The sequence below is a fragment of the Lepisosteus platostomus genome, chromosome 4, assembly GCF_059453375.1.
Source record: "Lepisosteus platostomus isolate fLepPlt1 chromosome 4, fLepPlt1.hap1, whole genome shotgun sequence".
Lineage (NCBI taxonomy): Eukaryota > Metazoa > Chordata > Actinopteri > Semionotiformes > Lepisosteidae > Lepisosteus > Lepisosteus platostomus.
In genome coordinates, this window is record NC_142614.1 from 20,677,139 (window position 1) to 20,692,464 (window position 15,326).

The following is a 15,326-nucleotide window of genomic DNA, read 5'->3' on the forward strand; positions in this document are numbered from 1 at the left end:
CTGGAGAGTCAGGACCCTTGTTTTAAGTCTCATCTGAGGGACAGCACTTTTTTCACAATATAGTGTCCCATCACTACAGTATACTAAGCATTAGCACCCACACAGATGGCTGGGTGAGCGCCCTCTACTGGTCCTACCAACACTTCTTCCAGCAGTAACCTTAGCTTTCCTGGAAGGTCTCCCATCCAGGCTCACACCAGCTGAGCTTCAGTGGGTTGTTAGGTGTTAGTTGCAGGGTGATATAGCTGCAGGTAGAACATTACTTACATAGTAACCACAGTCACACCACATAGAGTGTAACTGATTCTTATCTCCCCTAACATAGTTAATTGTAATTACTTACATAAGTAACTTGTAATTGCAATGCATTATGTTTTAAAAGTAATTTTTCCCAACACTCTCCATAACCACAATTCATCATACAACACAGTTTAATAACTATAAAATATAACAACATCTAGTGCAGACAATAATTACATTCTTCTAATTAATAAAGCAGCAACTACCAAATATTCGCATATTGTGGTAAATATGTCCAAAAATACCAAGACACAAATTACTCTTTGATCGAAAGCAGTTCCATACCAAATTGCTGCCACAGGCATGCTTGACAGTAGGGATGTTATTGACTGGGTGATGCATTGTCTTGAAGAAATAATATTTTGCACGTAGACCAAAAGTCAGTTTTGCCTCACCTGACATGGATTTTTGTTACATGTATCTTTCTTGTAAACTTCACACAGGATTGTAGATGGGTTTGCCACTCTACCATAGAGGCCATCTTTGTGCAGTGACATTATTGAAATCCATTTCGGTCACTGAACTCTTTCCATGTTGAGAATGTCTGTTAGTAGTATCCCTCACCAGTTTCCTCTTTGCCCATTCTATCAGTCTGGGGAGCAGACTCATCTAGGCAGTGTCTAGATGGTGTCATTTGTCATAGTAATTCTGTGAAATACTTCAGGTTTTTTACAGCAATAATATGTGATTAAAATATATTAGTTTTGGAATGTTCTTTGCACTTTCTGTGGACATTTAACTTCTTTTACCAATAAAAGTGTTATAGTACAAGAGTTAATTAAAAATATTCACTTGTATCCATATTTTTTAACTTGACAAAATTAGACAATCATTAGAAGGTGGTGAAGACACTGTAAATGCAATCTGTTATTATTGTTATTTTTTCAATGTTGTTGTTAAATTCATTAGATGCTCAAGAGATTCACCGTGGTGTACAATGATCTCATCCTGTGAACATTTTCACCCTGTTTTTCACTCTAGTAAACTTTTTTGGTAAAATTTCACCTTGCTTGAAATTCTTTGCATACAGTCTGTGAACTATATTTTTTGCAATCAATTCATGTGTTTTGTGCTCTGAAGCAATCTACAACAGTGTTATTTCAGTGCTGCCTGGCAATTTTGATATTGTGGAATAATTTCCAAACGGAGCTTTTTGCATTCTCAGTCATATTTCCTACTGATATTTTGCAAATGGCTTCAATAGAAAACCTTTAAAAGACTGGCAGTGACACAGTATGTAGTAGCAAAAAAGAACTTCATTCACTCAAATTAACAAGAAGTAATGTCTCAGTACTTATGTTCCATTTTAATTAAAACTGTTGCAATCTCACCAGGCATCTGTTTCTAACACAAATAATAATAATGCTATTATTACAGAGTTAAAAAACAAAACAATTACATTTGGGCACAGATGTAAACCTGCAGTTGCTAGCCTGTTTTTCAAAATGTACAGTAGCTAATTTTTTATCTCCTTTCTTTTCATTTATGTCAAATGTCATTTATATCTTGGAGATATACTGTAAATGTGTGATGTAACAGATTTATATGAAAACGTTTTTATTGTTTGTTTTCCATTCATTTTCTTTCTACCATTGGGGAAATGAAGCCTGTCCTAGCAAGCAATGGGCACCAGGCAGAATACACACCAGTCCATCACAGTCGCACCAGGGTCAGATTTCAGGGTCAGACAATTAATCTGCAAGTATGTCTTTGGATTGAGGGAGAAACTGGAGCACTCAGAGGTGAAACGCACTTGAACATGGGGAGAACATACAAACTCCACACATATGACACCCCAGGTCCAGAATTGTGAACCCAGGGCCCCAGTGTTACAAGGCAGCAATGCTAATTATGGTGCCACCAAGACCCTTGTTTGCTAACCATTTTTTCTTATTCTCTTTACTGGTTCATCTGCCTTGTTTTGCCTCAATCACACCTGAATTGGGCTGGTCTTGAATGAAATCAAGCTTCCACGTCTTAATTGTGACTTTTTTGTTAAGATTAGAAGCAACAACAGTACAACAGCTCCTAATAATTTTTTTAGTAACCTTTCATAATGAATTAGGGTTATTTTCAGGATCTGTTAATCTCTTAAGAAATTTTCCAAAGATCAGAGAAAGGCTTTAAGTAAGGTCTTTCTTAAGCAAGAAAGCGTTAGAACGCTACTGCAGCAAATAGCACAAGTGATTCTTTGAACCACATCATATGAGTTGACTGGGTCGTGATCAGAAATAAGGACTAGAAATACAGTATGTGTGGACATGAAAAAATGAAATGAAACAATGAAACAAAGATGTGAAAGCAAAAATATAAGCAATGCAAGAGTGTGTTTTATGTCTGCAGGAATAACATGTAAAATACTAGTGACTCCATAATTTCTAAATTGCTAAGCATGTCATACAGTTAAATCTCTCCAAAAGTTTAAAATAATTTGAAGGTAGAAGGAAAGTGAAAAGGTACCCAATGATGTACTAAAAAATCCAATTAAAGTCTTCTCCCATATGTAGACATATTATGAATATTTTGTTGTTCAAAATATGTGATTTAAAAACATTGGGTCTATGAACTGTTGACCAACACAGTTTAAATACAGTTAAGATCACTTGACAGAGATTACCATCAGCAACAGAGCTAAAACATATGTTGAAAATATTCCAACCAACTGCTGTAAGAGTCCCCTTTGTTTTAATTATCTGCCAAGAATGAGCATTGATGTTTTGATGTTTATTTTTAAACTTATGAACATCAACAGACTTAAGATGGGTCTCCTGGAGCAAACCAGTTTGAATATTCTTAATGATGCAAAGATTCTGACATTTAGCTCTTCTGATGGTTAAATTCAAGCTGTACATATTCCAGGATCAAACAATTAAACTGTCATAAGGGACAGTTAAAAGCATCGGTGAAGAATAATCTGCCCCAAGGAGCTGGACATATGTAAAACAAAACACTTCAGTAGCAAGCAGAAGACAAAGAATCAAGCATATTCTGCAGTTTTTTTCCAAATTATAACATATGATCAGCTAGGAAAAGACAAAAGTCAATTATGTTAAATTGCCCAGCAATAATATAACAAATAGCTGCCAAAGTCTTAAACACTACATATGAAATTCAATCTAAGACAGGAAATCGGTTCTGAGAGAAATGGCAAAGAAAAAAATTATTATGCATCTACAGTTGCAAACCATGATTTAAACACACACTGCTGTCATTCCACAGCAGTGATGTTATTGTGTACAGCTCACAAAAAATCCTAACAGTGTGATTATCCTCAAGAGCAAATAAAAAAGTCCAACACCTGTGTCTAACATTAAATTAGTAGGTCCACTCTATACAGGAACAAGTAAAGGTTTATTTCATGCTGAAAAGAGAAGAAAGGGAGGACAACATTTCAGCTGTGGAGCTTCATCTTTGCAGCCTATGCATGCCGACGCAGCTACCCACCTGAACCACTCTTTACAGTACTTGCTGGTTAACCTTTGTGGATGATCTGTCGTCTTACCCAGGTAATTCAGGAACCTCCTCACTTCTAACTTCTGCACACAAGGTTGAAATGTACAGTATATGCTGTACAGTGAGAATGAAATAATCCATTGAGAACAGACATGAACTACAACATGCCAGAATGGCGCAATGAAAATAACTTGCGTAAGATGCTGATGGTCAGTACCTCAAAGGTGATTAAAAATAAATGTACTGTATGACACCTTTTCCTAACATAACTCACTCCAATTTAATGGGCTGAATGATCTCCTCTTATTTTTAACATTTAGTATGGTCTTGCATTCTTATAAAGCTACAGTACATGTAGCACACAAAAATGCCAGTGAAGTTATAGGCAAGCCATTGATCTCTTAAAAAAAAGAATACTTTTTTATTATATATTATATTTTCATGTCTTGCACTTTTTTAGCCAAAGGAAAGCAAAACCCAGATAAAAATACTGAAGAAACAAGGGACAGAACTCAAGAATTTTGAGAAACAAGTCTAATCCTCCCTCTGTATGGCTGTTTTTTTATTTCAAAAGAAGTCTAGGGATGCTCAAAATCACACACCTAACATTTTCATCTTCATTTTACACCGATCATACAGAAGCTGCCTTGAGGGCAACTCAGTGCAACATCAGCAAGAATTTTCTTGATGTACATACAGTGCATTAAAGATTTTGTTTTGGAAGAGTGATCAGTTTGTTTTGGGACGTCCAACGATATTATGATACAGTATACATACTGTATAGTCTATGTGTGTAGTCTTCCAATCCTAAAACCACACATGGAATTAATTAAATTTGAATAGATGAGATACTACACGAGGAACTGATCTTGTAATATCATATCTCTTAATTGTGAATATCCCCCTTTTTCATATGCATAATTGTACAGCTTGTTTTACAGATTTCTGTCTTGAAATGTGTATCATGTTCCAAAATCAAATGAAAAGGTACAGTAACACTCACTTAAAATACAATGAGAAATAGAATGTAGCAGAACAGTTTGTGTTACATATTTGCTATGAAAAGGCAAAAATTCCATCACACTGTTGAATTGTCTACAACATCAAAAGCAACATTAGTTTTGTCCATTTAATCACTATAATTTCACAGAACATAGGAACTCTCCATATAATCTCTCCACTCCGCTCTCCGGTGCATCCCACAACATTTCTAAGGAGCTGATATTCTGTAGATTCAGTGCTATATATACTGGAAAGTGAGCTTTGGTTATTGGTTTAAAAAATGCAGCAACTATAAACAGGAATGAACTTGTCAAGCATAACAAAATTCAATTTTCCAGAGGAAAACACTTAAAAGGGCTGCAGGCAGCTCAGTCACAAAAAACCCATCAGGCTAACACAGCTCACTGAAAGCCAATATGGTCTTGACTGAGATTCTAATGTTATGCAACACAGTTGATATTTGTATTGTTTTTTTGGGGGGTTAAGGAACTGCCTGCTTTTCATTGAACTTTTAAGTATTTTAAATTGTCAGCAAGAACAGAAAAAAAACATGTTTATATTTGCTCAGAAATACAAAAAGAAACCAAAAAAAGATTCTGGAATAAAACAGATGGCCTGATGGCAAGATTATAGTGTGGAGAAAGAAGGCAGCTCCAGATGCTCCAAAAACACCACCTTAGCTGTGAAGCATGGTGGACGTAATGTCATGGCCTGAAGATTTCGAATGTATATTGTACATGTACAGTATACATTGTGAATGTGTCTCTATACTTACGGTATGGCCATTGAAATCACTAGTGGGTTTGAATAAATTGTGTACTATACTACACCTAACATTTATACTAGTCTCTTGATTGTGACGCTTGATTGTAGAGCAAGAGATTGACATTGAGGGTTTATTACTGTTGGAGGACACTGTATCTCATTGATCATTTTGACAAATCTGCCCCCACAGAATTGTTGTTTTTTGGAGGGATGTAAAAAAGACAGCTTTTCTTCAGGCATGTAATTCCTGTAATACATGTCAGACGTACACAAAAATGAGGCACAATTTCAACACTTCTCTTGCCAGTTGGACATACTGTACCATCACATTCTGTATATAGGAAATAATATAAATTGACAATACAGTAAGGATTATTTTTTCTGTATATACAGTATGCCTGTGCAAAAAAATGCCTATTACAAAGTGAATGAAAAGATTAATCAGTTTTTGACAGTTTAGACAACATGCACTATACACTGTATACTTTATAATAATTATGTCAGAAAAAAATGTTTAGAAAACATTGAAATTCCTGGTTTCCTAAATATAATTTCTGTCCAAAAACACAGCCATGCCATCAAAACATTTTTCTGTTTTGTGCAAATTCAGACATTAACCCTAGCTAAGGCTTTGGCTTAGGTTAGGGTTAGGGTTCAGGGTTTTGTTGAAGACTTTCCACAATCTTCTACTCATTTGATTTTAAATTTTACTTCAGTGCATCAAAATATTAGTCTGTATAATATATAATATACTGAATAACCTAGCCAAAACAAGAAGAATGTATCAAGAATGGTCTAATTAAAATTTGACAATTATTCTGTTATTGGAAATTTTGTGTTGACTGGAGTCCTGAATGACTATGGGTGCAGCCTTAAAAGGCATAAGAGTCAGACACATTTTATCAATTTTGCCTTTATTTGTTAATATGCCTGTGCATACAATACCTATTACAAGTGTCTGGAAAGATTTATCAGTTTCTTTCCAACTTTTGCTTGAAGGACAATTTAGACAATCTCCCTTTCTGGGGCTGTGCACTGTAGTATACAGCCAAATATGTCAGAAAAAAATGTTTAGAAAATATTTAAATTCCTGTTTTTCATAAATTTCTTTCCAAAAACACAAACATGCCATCAAAAATTGACATTTTGTGGGCATCCTAACCCTAACCCTAGCTAAGGCTTTGGCTAAGGTTAAGGTTCAGGATTTAGACCATCTTCAATGACTTCAATGAGTTTCCACAATCTTCCATTCATTTGATTGGAAAATTGACTACATTGAATCAGAATATTAGTCTGAAAAGACTACAAATCTTGGTATAACAAAGATTATGTATCAAGAATGGTCAAATTAGTTTTTGACAAGTATTCTGTTTTTGCAAATTTTTTGTTGACTGGAGTCCTGAATGAGTATGGGTGCAGCCTTAAATGGCATAAGAGTCAGACACATTTAATACATTTTGCCTTATTGTTTTGTACAGTATACGCTTTAATCCTGGGCTATCAGTATGCATCTATAAGGTGGTATTATTGTTGAATAAACAGCATAGTGAATATGTAATATTATGTACATTGAACAGTAAGAGACATAAGTCTGTCAATAAGTACCCTTTCACTAGTTTGTCAGAAAACTTTAGCTGGTTTGTCAAACTGTGACCTTTTATACCTCTGTACTGCTTTTAAAAGTGTTTATCCTAAGTACAAAAAGTTTCTTTTTATGTATTAAAACCTTAAGGAAAAGGAATTTGAAAAAAAGCATCTAGATTTACACAACATGTTATCTTGCAGATATAAGTTAACACACAGGATTGCAGAAAAATAAAATTGAAGGTTTTTTTAGTGTATGGTAAAAGGTACAGTATATGACTAATTTAGGAATAAGAGACCATCTGCCTCATTAAAGTATAATAGAATGTACAGGGAGCTAAACAGCAAGATAATTAAAGGTCTAAGCATTAAATCTAGGGCTTCAGGTACAGTACATATAGATACATTTCCAAGGAATTTTAATAATCTCTGCTTTCTGTCACATACTTCTTTGGAAGCTAAACTTATCTCTCTTGCCTCCTTTTTATTTTTATTTTATCAATTAAACTTACATATTATTTAAAAAATTAAATTATGCATCTCTCAGTAACCAAAAAAGTATTTCAGTGTATTTTTCTGACATAAAGATGTCAGAGTCAAAGAACATAGTAGAATCACTTGTAATATCTGCCTTTTATGCTGAAGTCTTTTCTGAAGCATTACTGAGAGACCTGAACATGTTTATATTTACTGTATAAATCCAAATAATTTCCAGAATGTGAAAAATTACATACAGTACAAAAGCTACTGTAGCTTATAAGTATGCAGTGAATATTTACTTTTTTAACTTTAAACTTTGTAAGAACTTTCAAAAATGAAGAAAACATACTTTGTTGAGCAGTTTGCTCATTAAACATTAATTAAACCTTAATATTTTTCTCCTTGAAAGATTGTGTCATGTCAGGTTCACATACAGTACTGCATATCCACTTCCAATGTATATTTATAGTTAGATCATTTTTGGTAATTATCATACAAATCATGCATACTCCAGCATGTGACTTTTTTTTATTAAAGTCAGTTTCCTTCAAAGTGGTAGTTTATACACTTAACGATTTTTATTAACTTAACTTAGGGAAGTACCAGAATGATAAACTAACCTTCAACATGCAAATGTTTTACTGTGAACTGCAGCTGACTGCCCCAAAGCCAATAGGAAACCAAAGTATGACTCAAATGCCCTGAAATGCAACAATTAAAAAAGCAGCAGCTATAAATTAACAAATTATTGTCAAAGTTTGGAAAAAAGCTAATTTTGGACAAAGGCTCATCAGCATGGTTCCAAAGCAGTGGGAAGGCAAAGCCCACAAATATAGTCCTCATTTTTTAAACTGTGCTTTCAATGAATGTAAAAAAGCTGACTGTCATAAAGAGGTGCCTAAGCCTGAAACAGCTAAAAGATGGCATCACAAATAGGATATTGTCCTCAGGGCGCAAGGTAGACTGAGTTTTTAGATCTGATCTGGCAAAGGCATCTGTTGGTAACGGCATAATGTGCACTGTGTGTAGTATGACCCACCTTCTCCCTGAAGCAATATCTTGTTTGCTTCAATATCTTACATTCTGTGGGCAAACTCTAATTTGTGGCAGACACTTTTTGAAAGGAAAGGGAACTTAATATTTCTTCATCCAGGGTTTATTTAATCCCTGTTTATTTTTTGCATTAACATTTTTTTATTGCTAAGGTCATAGAATGCACAGTTCTTTAAAGTTCGTGAGGGTGTCATGGGCAAGTCATATATTTTTTAAAATGGCTTTGTTGTTCTAGTACAGCAGTCAAGTGGAACACATTCTGGTAACAAGTAATTGTGCTTTCATTATATGGAGGACTAATTTCTTATGCATGCTCAGTTAGATTGTATCTTACTAGTTGCTTTTAAAATTTAAGAATAATTGCATGACTGGTTTGCTTTCCCTGATTAAATGGGTTCTTTTGGAAGTCTTAGCCTCTTACTTTTTACACCATTACAAAAAGTAAAAAGTTAATGAAATAATGTTTCATGTTTTGTTTTTATAATGTATAAGAATATACCAGAGAAAAAAAAATCTTTTTCGAAGTGAAAGTGAAAGGAAATTAGAATATATAAACAAACTTATGCTTGTAGTCTGAAAATACAATCTCCTTAACAGCATTATAGTTTTCTAATGCCCATTGTGTACAATGATATGCAGGCAACTCTACTATCTTAACAGCCCATTCAGCAGCAAAATGCAGTCAGACCGTATATTGCTAACAATCTCCTTGCCTCAAAAATCACAAAGAATTTAATATTGTCCTTCAATATTTAGAACATCCTTTCAATCAAAGTCTAGTATAAAACACCGAAGAGTCTGGGAAAGAAACAGGGGATGCGTTGTATGTTACTGATCATTAAAACTACAGAGGAGAAGCTCTCATAACTACAGAAATTAAGTTTATATTCACCCCAATATATAGTTTATCCAAAGGTTTTGCAGTACTAACAGAACATGTTATTGTGCAAAGACTACATGCAGTACCTCATTGTAGTAAAGAAAGCTGTCCCAAACTGCTCACAGTTTGACATACATTTACTGAATGATTTAGCAATATGTTAAGAGCCAATTACAGTACCTTTTACTGGAATCTGAATAGAGCCAGTAGAGGACTGGGATAGGAGTCCCTGTAGCGTGAGTACAAGGATTTTATTCAAAGGTGACCTACTGTGACCTACTTTCACTTACACATGAGAAAGACAAGTCTAAAAAAAGGGATGCTATACAACAGAGAATACATTAAATGTTCTTTGTAAATTTAATTAAAGATAAAACAACTGGGAAAGTGAAAGGTTCTGTTTTATTGACAATTGAATTTCCAGAAGTGAAACTTTAGGCACTCGCCAAGATCATTTTATTCACCTGTCCCACTATTTATGATTCCAGAACTTTACACCATAAACAGATTTTTACACAAATACTGACATTTTTAAACTTGCACAGGAAGATAAGGGAGAGAACAGGATAAAGGCTTTTCATTCACTTGTGTTTGGAAAGTGTTGCAAATGTGTTTATTTGCCTGTATTTTAGAATTGTGCTTTGAACTACATCACATTTAAGAGACACCTAACACTAAAGGATCTAGAAACCATTGTTGTGCCAGCACACTTAATAATAATAATAATAGCTTACACTTAAATAGCGCTTTTCTGGACACTCCACTCAAAGTGCTTTACAGGTAATGGGAACTCCCCTCCACCACCATGGATGATGTGACGGCATCATCCAGCCATAGTGCGCCAGAACACTTACCACACATCAGCTATCCGTGGGGAGGAGAGTAGAGTAATGTAGCCAATTCATAGAGGGGGATTATTAGGAGGCCATGATTGGTAAGGGCCAATGGGAAATTTGTCCAGGAAGCCGGGGTTACACCCCTACTCTTTTCGAGAAACGCCCTGGGATTTTTAATGACCACAGAGAGTCAGGACCTCGGTTTTACGTCTCATCCGAAGGACGGCACCTGTTTACAGTATAGTGTCCCCATCACTATATTGGGGCATTAGGACCCACATGGATATCAGGGTGAGCGCCCCCTGCTGGCACCAGTAACACCTCTTCCAACAGCAACCTTAGTTTTTCCCAGGAGGTCTCTCATCCAGGTACTGACCAGGCTCACACCTGCTTAGCTTCAGTGGGTTGCCAGTTGGGAGTCGCACGGTGATATGGCTGCTGGCTATTATTTAAATGCACTTATTTAAATGCCTCAGAAGTATTTATTTATACAACAGAAAGATAGTCAATGATTCAATCATCCAGATATATTAATCAGGACAAAGAGTGCACATTACCTTTAACAGGGCAAAAAGTACTCATTACTATTCTTCTGGACTATTTTAAAAACAGTTATTGATTTTATATACTGTAGCACATAAACTGGGCACAGCTGAAGACTGGCACAGTACAGAGATAAATAATACACCTTTTAAAACCACACTTGGACTTCTCATACGATGCCCTTAATTTTTTTTAAACAGATTTATATACAGTAATGTAGAAGAAATATACTGCAGCAAACAAAACAGAACAACAGAGCAATAATATTTACTGTTTGCTACTAAATGTCCACAAAACCTTTACAATTGGTGATTCTCACAAAATATAATTAATTGGAGTATAAAATAATACAGTAACACATTCATAAATTGAATAAATAAGCTTGCAATTCAATCATGATCTGTTTTCTTTCACTGTCACGACTATTTTTGTTGAAGACATAAGATCTGTCTACTCAATTATGGATTCTGAGAACAGACTAAAAAAATCTTATACATTTACAATTACAGAAGGCTTCTACTGTCTCTTTTATGGGTCAATAAAATTTTACAAGAGAAAAGAAGGGTCAAAGAGAAATTCAAACTTTAGCGTTAGGCTCAGAAGGTGTATTGGGTGCATGAAAGCAGAACTTGTTTGTGATAAGATCTTGAGCTCTCTGTTCTAATCTGCAGTTAATCATCTTGGAGATCTCTACCTTAAACAGCTCTTAGTAAGGCAAAGGTCATTGAGTGCGGTGATCACATGACCCTAGGTATTTTACAGCCGATGGTTTGTTTTTTACTATAAAAATTTAAAAGACAAGAAGTCCAGAACTAAAGAAACATACATTTTTTACCTATTCCATTGTCCTATCATAATTAACATGGTGTGTTAAGTAAAAGTGTTTTTAGAAGTGTTTAATAGCCTTGTTACAATTTCTACACCTTTTTATGTTTCAAGTTGGAGTAGAAGGGCTGAGAAAGTGGATATAATGTCCAGCAGACCTTGAAAAATTGTGATTCAGGTTCAAGAGGAGATGAGATGAGTAGTACAGTGAGCATGCTTTTCTTTGAACTCAGTTTTATGAGACACGTGATCCCTCTTTGAAAGAGCTGATGGAAAATGTGATATGGGATGTTTTAATTAAAAATTAATAACAACAAAACACCCACCCACCTACTAAGTGTAAGAGAGTGGGGGAAGATTGTATTGTATTTATTGTTGCTACAATTCAAACGATTGTAAGAATATTATTATTGTAATAATAATTCAAGAATATAGTGTTATTGTATTGTATTTTTTGTATAAAAAGGAAGGATCAAAAGGATTCTTTTATTGCTGTATATGTTCCACTGGAAGTATGCTTGTGCTGTTGACAAAACACTACTGTAGATAAATAATCCTTCAGTAGTTTTGGTTTTGCAGCCAGAAAAAAGGAGTGGGTGTAATCATTGGTATTATATTATTCTAGGAATTGTTTAGTAACCCAGGCTAATTTTTATAATCAAATAACATATTTAACACCTAACAAGTTTTAAATATATTTGAGAAAATTCTCTTCGATTGTGAAAAGAAAGACATTGCTGATTTTGTGTTAGCTTTGAACATGCCAGTTTCCATCTGCGGTAAAGAAATGTAATAATCTTCCAGACCCTTCATGTAGGAACCCCATAGTTACCCCTTCTCCCAAGCTGCACCCATTGAAGCTACCTTCCTGGTTCTTGTGACAGAGCTGATCTTTGGCCAGCTGTCATTTCCTCAGCCATACGAGTTAATGCCAAAGTGTGAAATACTTTATCCAACCTACTGAAAACTGTTTTGGGGGGTTTCCTCTAATGGAAGTGCTCTTGGATGTATTGTATATAACTGATCTGCTGTCAGATGTACCATAACTGATGTGACTGTATCAATGAGCCCCAGATTGCTCCTGCTCAATTTTCTGGCATGATATCTTTTATTGGTGAGGCTGCATAGAGAATGAGATACTTCTGAGTCACACTTGGTTGCTTTCATTTATACAAAGAGTATTAGAGAATAGTGCTCATAGAACAAAATCAGTCAGTCTAGATAATATCTTATCTTTCACAAAATCTGATCAATGGTCTCTTTTATCTCCCTTCTGACTTTTTTTCTCTGCATTCCTTTTCATGTTGCTACATTATTCTACAGTATCTGTGTTTAATGTTTGTTGTATTCTTACACCTTTCATACAAATCTGTTAAAAAACAGCTTTCACCATGTTCACCATGGAGGATCATGTGTTTCACAAACTCTGATGTTCAGTCCTGCTTTTATGTTGACAATTGCCATCTCTGTGCAGCAAAAAAAAGAGTAAAAATGTATCTGTCTCAGCATTTTCCAAGAAAATATTATGAATAAATACAAAGTCTTGTGTCGCTGTCAGTTCTGAGAACTGTAAACACAACAAACAATGCTACTGTTAGGGTTTGGCCTGAGAGCACACCTTGTTTTTTCTGAATTCTTTGAACAGCACATGATCTTCCTGGCACTTCACTGCCTAATGCTACAAGAAAGTATCTTATGGGTACACGGTAAACAGTGAAAAAGGACTGTCTGCAAACTTGTAAAATAACTGGAACATCTGTCCAGAGTAAAAGCTAGGAAAATTCAAATGCTGAAATTATTTTTAAGAACATCCAAAAGCAAATATGCTATTAGGTTATATGGTAACACACATTGACATACACAAGTTTTTGGCAATTGAAACATTCCATGTTGAATTACAATCAAGGAAGATGGTAGTTATGATGTTAAGATACAGAGGAGGAGAAAGTGCAGTTGCTATTTATACACCTTGGAAAGATTTGCACATTTGAAGGTTATAGTTAAAATCTGGCAAAAGCACATCTGCACTTCAAAGTATATAGCTCCAGTAGTTCATAAATATTCTGTGATCAAAAGAGAAAGAGTAATTCCAAGAGCAAGAGTGGTAAGTTGCCAGTAAAGCAAGTGTGAATGTTATGCTTCATCTTCTACACGTTTATTAATGCGCAGTGATTCTTGAAAAGCCATATTCGTTGTTTCAAAATGCACTGTACAAAATCTATATTCATCACATGTATAAATGTGATGGTTTGTCTTTTAAAATGATATTAGCCACAAAAATTATACAGAGCTTTTCACCATAAAAGATCCCAAAGTTCTTTACACACAGAAGAGGACCCACTTCATCACCTGACAAGTATTTAAACTGCAAGACTTTGGTGACACATGTTTGCTGACCAACTACACAGCAGACCAGGTAGAAAAGTGGGAAAATGAAATTGTTTCACTGTTCAAATTAAGAGGGAATATTAGATACATCAGACAGTGCAAGCCCTTAGATAAATTTAGCTAAGACACTGGGTTTAATACACTTAAGTGCCATGTAATCTTTTATAGATAGAACCTCACTTTAATATCTCTTCTGAAGGAAAGCACCTCCTACAGTACAGTGTCCCCATTTCTCATACTGGGGCATTGGTTTAGGACATTCTTGTTCAGATGGAAGAGTGCCACCTACTGGTTAATGATAAATAACTTTCAGAAGCAATCTGGTTTCCTCAAAGGTCTCTGCTGCAGGTATTAAAACCCAGCCTTGCTTAGCTCCTGAGACTAAATCAGGTGGTAGCACTGCTTTCAAAACAGCTTTAGTTGACTCTTTTAAAAGATTAAATTAAAGCTGCCAGACTAGCACAAATTCTGCTTGAAAGTAAAAAATAGTTTAAAAAAGGATTTTCTGATGAAGTTATATAATACTTGTTCTAATACTGGATAGGCTATAAATTACTATAGATGGTTGAATCGAAGCACTTTTGTTGTTCATTCATTTTTTTTCTTTTTGTAAATAATTCATTTAAAATTTGATGTGCCATTATTATATGTAACTGAAACCTAATTCTGTAATAGGTCCTATATTAAATAAAAAAGTTGAAGATTCTTCTAGCTGTTCTACTTTTTTCAATATTTTCATCATAACAAAAGGAGATAAAAACATTTTAGAAAAAAACACTAGGTATCATTTTTCAGTTGTGCAACATGGATTTACCATCATCTACACTGTCTTCAGAATGGCTGCAGTCAAAAAATAAAACAGAACACCCAATAAGGCACTTCTCATGGTAATTTTGAAAGTCAGATAAAAGCTTTCAATCTATTCAGACTAATGTATGATTATTATTTAAACACATCTGTTAACTCTCTTGCAGAGCTAGAAGGGATTTGTGATGTATTGTAGCAGATGAGTGTAGCTCATGTTCATGTGCCAGACCTCCTGGCTTCTAATCTCTCCAGATTCGTTTTTTTAATTAAAAAGTGAATGATTGCCAATATATAAATATAGAATCAACAGAACAATTTGATCAAAGGAATTTAAACAAAGATTTATTTGTAGATATTTTAATAAAATCACAGAAAATATTAACAAAAATACCTATCAAAGAATCAGAATA